Here is an 8,010-nt window from a genome sequence, read left to right on the forward strand (position 1 = left end):
AACCAGTTCCTAGAGGAACTATGGACTGGGAAGGATGCAATGACTGGACTAAAAAAGAGATAAAAGTAATTTTAAAAAGAAACCTAGATGCTAATATGACTCTAGAACAGACAAAAGCAAAAGAAAGGGGCAAAAATTCTTGTCAACAAGGAAGTATATTTGTGTGTGTGTGTGTGTGTGTGTGTGTGTGTGTGTGTGCATGTTGGGAAAAGAAACAATTTTGAAACCTGGGAAAAACTTTCTGTCAATATAATGTAGAGATAATTGGAAAGATCTGGAGAACTGGCTATTCAAATAACAGAAAGTTTGTTTTAACTCTCATGTTTTGTTTTGTTTTCTGAAGGGTGAAATAGAGACAAACAGCATGAAGTTGGGAAGGGAGGTTAGGAGGGTATGGGAGAACTTGAGGGAAGGAAAATACATGAAAAAATATTGTATAAAAATTTTAAATGAAGTAAAATTTTAACAAATCGTGGGAAATTAACATTTTATTTAGGTGTGTTCAAGCATTGGCCTTACTTGTAGGTGATAATAAAAAAATCCTAACACTGGGAACATAAAGTTTCTGTATATTCTCAATGCCTAAAAATACTTCTTTGATTAAGTGTATATTTTATTATTCATGGTTTAAAAAGCAAGTGGTAATGACAGCAGTATGACCACATTTTAGCTTTCCTATCCAGAAGGCCCCGTTGGTGTCAGAACTAAAGTTACCCATACCTGCTGAGAATCAAGGAAATCTATAAACAGAATTTTTAAAAACAATTTCAAAGGAGCAAACCTTCTAAAGTATAGCTTAAAAGCCAATAAAGTGCTGACTAATTTAACCACATGGTTTTTAAATTTAACCCCATGGTTTTTACATACCTAGCTACACTCACCCAACTACTACACATGCACACTCCAAGGTAACCTGAAAAATTATGTTCAATTTTCTCAAACACGGAAAAAGATTAATTTTATTAATAATTAATATTATATCTAGATTAATAGGAAAAACATAAAAATCTCAGGAGAGCTGGGCAGTGGTGGCGCACGCCTTTAATCCTAGCACTTGGGAGGCAGAGACAGGCTGATTTCTGAGTTCAAGGTCAGCCTGGTCTACAGAGTGAGTTCCAGGACAGCCAGGGATACACAGAGAACCCCTCTCCCACCCCCCAAAAAAAAGGATCTCAGGAGAAAAATGAATAAAAATCATGAATACAGTTCATGGGAATGATATGTGATTTTTCTTCATCAAAGAGGCAATTCAAATGAAAACTAATTTGACAGATATTGGTAAAGATAACCTTTTTTCTTTTATTAGATATTTTCTATATTTACATTTCAATTGTTATTCCCTTTCTCAGTTTCCCCTTCCCCCAAAAACCCACTATCTCATCCTCCTGCCCCCTGCTTCTATGAGGGTGCTCCCCTACCCACCCAAGCAGTTTAACAATAGTGAGAGGTTGGATCTACAGGCACATTTTTATTCATTTGATTGGGTGTTAAGTAGACCTAATTTTCACATTGCACATTTTCATAATAGTTTCTAATTTAAATATGCATGTACCTTCAGTAATAAAGAAACCCTAGTGATAACAAGAATACATAAAAATATTTGATAAAAACAGTAGTATATAGAATAGTTAGTAAAGCAAATTGGCTCAAAAGAATTACAGTTTTAGGGTGTTGATATATAATTCCTGAATGACTAGTAAAGAAAAATTACGTGATACTATTTTTACTATGCTAAAATTAATGTGAAAGATAGAAGGATACTAGGCAAAATCTCAAATAGGTTGATAAGAGTATTGCATAGAGATACTAGGTACCCGGCAACAGAGCAGACTAGGAGAGAGGTAACTTCTACTGGATGCCTTTTTGCAACTTTATTTTTTTTTAATTGTTTTTATTGGATATTTTTCTTTATTTACATTTCAAATGTTATCCCCTTTCCCAGTCCCCTCCTGGAAACCCCCATCCTATCCCCTATCCCTTGCTTCTTTGAGGGTGTTCCCCTACCCACCCACCCACCCACCCACTCCCACCTTCCCACTCTCGAATTCCCCTATGCTGGGGCACTGAGTCTTCAGAGGACCAAGGGCCTCTCCTCCATTGATGTCCAACAAGGCCATTCTCTGCTACATATGCAGCTGGAGCCAAGGTTCCCTCCATGTGTACTCTTTGGATGGTGGTTTAGTCCTTGGGACCCTGGGGTGCGGGGTGAGGGTCTGATTGGTTGATGTTATTGTTCATCCTATGGAGTTGCAAATCCCTTCAGCTCCTTCAGTCTTTTCTCTAACTCCTGCATTAGAACCCCATTGGGGATACCATGCTCAGTCCAATGGTTGGCTGCAAGATTCCATCTCTGTATTTGTCAGGCTCTGGCAGAGGCTCTCAGTTGACAGCTCTATCAGGCTCCTGCAGGATGTACTTCTTGGCATCCACAATAGTGTCTGGGTTTCAAGGAGCTAAAGGGAACTGCAACCCTATAGGTGGAACAACAATATGAACTAACCAGTACCCCGGAGCTCTTGTCTCTAGCTGCATATGTATCAAAAGATGGCCTACTCGGCCATCACTGCAAAGAGAGGCCCATTGGACTTGCAAACTTTATATGCCCCAGTACAGGGGAACCCCAGGGCCAAAAAGGGGGAGTAGGTGGGTAGGGGATTGAGGGGGTGGGTATGGGGGACTTTTGGGATAGCATTGAAAATGTAAACGAGGAAAATACCTAATAAAAAATAAATTAAAAAAATAGTGTCTGGGTTTGGTGATTGCATTTAGGATAGATTCCCAGGTAGGGCAGTCTTTGAATAGCCTTTCCTTCAGTCTCTGCTCCATACTGTGTATCCATATTTGCTCTCATGAGTATTTTGGTCCCCTTTCTAAAAAGGACAGAAGCACCTATACTTTGGTCTTCCTTCTTCTTCAGCTTCATATGGTCTGTGAATTGTATATTGGGTATTCTGAGGTTTTGGGCTAATATCCACTTATCAGTGATCATACCATGTGTGTTCTTTTGTGATTGAGTTACCTCACTCAGGATGATATTTTCTAGTTCCATACATTTGACTAAGACTTTCATGAGTTCATTGTTTTTAATAGTTGAACAGTACTCCATTGTGTAAATGTACCACAATAGAATCCAAGAACACATCAAAAAGATCATTCACCAGGATCAAGTAGGCTTCCTCCCAGGGATGCAGGAATGGTTCAATATATGGAAATCCATCAAAATAATCTATTACATAAACAAAATCAAAGGAAAAAAACCACATGATCATTTCATTAGATGCTGAAAAAGCATTTGACAAAATTCAACACCCCTTCATGTTAAAAGTCTTGGAGAGATCAGGAATTCAAGACCCATACCTAAACAAAGTAAAAGCAATATACAGCAAACCACTAGACAACATCAAATTAAATGGAGAGAAACTCGTAACAATCTCATTAAAATCAGGGACTAGACAAGGCTTCCCACTCTCTCCATATCTATTCAATATAGTACTTGAAGTTCTAGCTAGAGAAATTAGACAAAATACGATGTTAAAGGGATACACATTGGAAAGGAAGAAGTCAAAATATCACTAGTTGCAGATGATATGGTAGCATAATTAAGTGGCCCCAAAAATTCCACCAGAGAACTCCTAAACCTGACGAACAACTTCAGCAAAGTGGCTGGATATAAAATTAACTCAAACAAATCAGTAGTCTTCCTCTACATAAAGAATAAACAGACTGAGAAAGAAATTAGGAAGATGACATCCTTCACAATAGACACAAATAATAAAAGATACCTTGGTGTGACTCTAACCAAGCAAGTAAAAGACCTGTATGATAAGAACTTCAAGTCTCTGAAGTAAGAAATCAAAGATGATCTCAGAAGATGGAAAGATCGCCCATGTTCATGGATTGGCAGGTTTAATATAATAAAAATGGCCATCTTGCCTAAAGCAATCAACATATTTAATACAATCATCATCAAAAGTCCAATTCAATTCTTCATAGCGTTAGAAAGAGCAATTTGCAAATTCATTGGGAATAACCAAAAAAACCCATGATAGCAAAAACTATTCTCAACAATAAAAGAACTTCTAGAGGCATCACCATCCCTGACTTCAAGCTGTATTACAGTACAATAATGATTAAAAACTACATGATATTGGTCCAGAGTCAGGCATATAGATCAATGGAACAGAATTGAAGACTCAGAGATGAACCCACAGACCTATGGTCATTTGATCTTTGACAAAGGAGCTAAAACCACCCAGTGAGAAAAAGACAGCATTTTCAAGTAATGGTGCTGGTTCAACTGGAGTTCAGCATGTAGAAAAATGCAAATTGATCCATTCTTATNTCCTTGTACAAAGCTCAAGTGCAAGTGGATCAAGAACCTCCACATAAAACCAGAAACACTGAAACTAGTAGAAGAGAAAGTGGGCAAGAGCCTTAAACACACGGATACAGGGGGAAATTTCCTAAACAGCAATGGCTTATGCTCTGAGATCAACATTAGACAAATGTGACCTCATAAAATTGCAAAGCTTCTGTAAGATAAAAGACACTGTCAATAGGACAAAATGGCAACCAGCAGATTAGGAACATATCTTTACCAATCCTACATCTGGTAGATGTAGGGCTAATATCCAATATATACAAAGAACTCAAGAAATTAACTCAAGAGAATAAAATAACCCTATTAAAAATGGAGTACAGAGCTAAACAAACTATTCTCCACTGAGGAATACCAAATGGCTGAGAAGCACCTAAAGAAATGTTCAACATCTTTAGTCATCAGGGAAATGCAAATCAAAACAACTCTTGAGATTCCACCTCACACCAGTCTGAATGGCTAAGATCAAAAATCAAGTGACAGTAGATGCTGGCAAGGATGTGGAAAAAGAGGAAAACTCCTCCATTGCTAGTGGAATTGCAAGCTGGTACAACCACTCTGAAAATCACTCTGTTGGTTCCTCATAAATTTGGTCAGTGTACTACATAAGAACTCAGCTATACCACCCTTGGGTATATACCCAAAAGATGTTCCAACATATTACAAGGACACATGTTCCAACTATGTTCATAGCAACCGTATATATGATAGCCAGAAGCTGGAAAGAGCCTCGATGACCTTTTTGCAACCTTTAGATGATGCACAATGCTTTCTGACAACTTAATCATGATATTGAGTATCAAGATAATGAGATAGCCTCATTGCTTAACTTGGCTTTTGTTTAGTTTTGTCTCAAAGGACCCTTGTTTCTACTAGATTCTCATATCATCTGTCGTTCTCAAAGTTTTCCTCAGTCTCCTTATAATTTTTATTTACTACTGTTTCAATCAATGAAGACTTCTTCATGAGCTTTATACTATGATAGATAATTTGTGCTCTCTAATTCTATTTGAATTGAACAAAAAGAATCCCAAATTCTAAGTTAACACTCTGCAGAAAGGTATTTAGTCCTCTAAACCCATTACAAATTGAAGAGTCAAACATTGATGCTTCTTTAATATCCTAACTATGTAGAACTATCTTTTTCTAGCATTAACTGCTGAGTGTCTCTAGTTGGTAGGTATAACAAGAATGACAATTTTTACTCAGGTAGTTTGAAGGAAGATAGAATATCTGCAGACAATACTCCTCTTACACATGAACTTGTTTCTTGTTTCGGTGAAACAGGATCTGGATTTGTAATTTCTTTGTGTTCTGCTTCCTCTTTGCTTAACTTGGCTTCTGTTTAGTTTTGTATCAAAGGACCCTTGCTTCTACTAGATCCTCATACCATCAAAATTAAAGACACTTTAAACTGAAAGATTTCCATCTGTGTTCTCTTGTATACTTCTAACCTAATGTTGCCCTCCTACTTTTCACTGTTCTTCCTTTTCATGGGACACAGAGAGAGAATGACTTTTCTATATATATTGTTAAGCTTACCTAGAAGCTGTCTGAGTTTAAGAAATGAGAATCGAAATGTCTTTTATCCTCAACATTGAGCTAATCTTAAAATTTTTAAGTAACATAAATGCCCCCCCCTTAATTCTGTTGAATTTTATCCTGAAGACAATGAATTAATTGGAAGAGATCCAAGGCATACAATGATATAGGATTTGCATTGCAGAAAAATAGCTGTGATTCTTTATGGAGAGTCATAAAGAAGGCAATCACCACAGTATGTGTCTAGGATGCTGTGGCGACAGTGTGAGAAGATGATAAGGCAGAAATATCAAAACACTATGACAGAGATGTTTGGAAGTACACTCTGCAGGATTTGGTAATGTTTGATCATTTTAGCCCATGAAGTATTTGTATTTTGTAAGAAAAAACTAGCAGTGAAAAAATGGCACATAAAGATGGAAAAGGTATATGTGGAATCTCAGGGTAATTGAATGGGAGGGTATGCTTAAAATTCATCATATATATATTGGAATTTCATATATATATATCCATTTAAAATATATTGTTAAATCAATGAGGAAATTGTTAGAGTTATTCCAGATACCAAGAATTTTAGGTAGAAACGTTATTGACAAATATGTCTTTTCAACACTTTGGAAACACTCTACTTCAAAGGCAATTTGTGTCTCTTCTATATATTGTGCATCAGTACTTCTAAACCCCTGAGAGTTTAATAGAATTGCAGAAAGCGAGGTAGTCTTTCCTCATAAATATCTGGATCATAATCTACATGTTACAAAGAGATCTGGGTAAATAACATGCAGATGGCATCAAGGTGGATTAATTCTCAATCGCATTGTACTGCACCAACCCTTTCAACCTCAGTGCTGCAGATTAAAGAGGAAGTGACTGGTTGTATTCAAAATGTTTCCTGCCCCCTCTCATGAGCATCAAGGGAAAAAGCTTCAAGATCTTCACACTTATTACCTTTGAGGTTCTATTTTAGCCTCTTCCGACTTGTCGGAGCAAGTGGGCCTCCTGACATCTTAACAGCACTTGTAATTTTTGAACATTACCACAGCCGTGGCTGTCAGTGGGATTTTTCCAAAACATTTGGCAGAGAGAAAACCACACAACCCCAGCAATGCTAATAATAAAATCTCCTTTGGGATGCTCAGAGGCAAATGTGAAACATTATCTAGCTATAACTAGATTAAAGAAGCTTTTTCTCATAAAGGTACTTCCCCCTTTGTAATTTCCTTTAATAATAATGAGCAGAGAATAGGTGAGGGTATTTATATCACTGACTGCTTTTCACAAATCTAGGGTAAGCTTTTGGCTTGAACAAACATGCTACTTTCTGCCAGGCATCATTATTCCTGGATGAGAACAGTCCATTTCAGTGGCATCTCACAGAGATCCACTCACAAGTGCCTAGCACTGTGCCCAGCCAGTAATGATTGATTAACTAACCTCTGCATGAAGAGCAATGGGCTAGACATTTAATTTTAATTATTCTCCAACTGGACAAAACTGTGTACAATGCCCAACACAGCTAATCATCATGCTTTGCAAATCCTCACTTCCAGCATTGTGATATAGTCTTCCTTCCACTAGCATGGCAAGCTGATTCTTTCTTCAGGCTCTTCATGTGCCCTACCTATATTTTCACTTGCCTCTTTCTAGAATATTATTTTCCCTTGCTTTGGGTTCAAGCCTAGCTAACATTTCCTGAGGAAACTTCAAAGATCATTTGGCCTCTTCCTTGCATTTAAAGCACATCTTAAAAGACACTTTTCTCTCACTGATCTACATCTTTCTATCCTAACGTGATCCTGACCTATAATTATCTTTTTACATGACAGCCTCCCACTTAAATAAATTTACCCTACCTCAACGGCCTTAGTATATAATCATTGTTCATAGACAGATGCATTAATTGTACAAAGATATACATATTACTCCAAAATAACAACAACATCAACAATGGCAAAAAGCCATCTGCTATTGCATTTCCACAACTTCTTTGATGTGCTGTGCACTCTCTCTCCTTTTTCTTTTTCTCTCTTCCTTCCTTCCTTCCTTCCTTCCTTCCTTCCTTCCTTCCTTCCTTCCTTCCTTCCTTCCTT

This window comes from Mus caroli, chromosome 11 (assembly GCF_900094665.2).
Source record: "Mus caroli chromosome 11, CAROLI_EIJ_v1.1, whole genome shotgun sequence".
Lineage (NCBI taxonomy): Eukaryota > Metazoa > Chordata > Mammalia > Rodentia > Muridae > Mus > Mus caroli.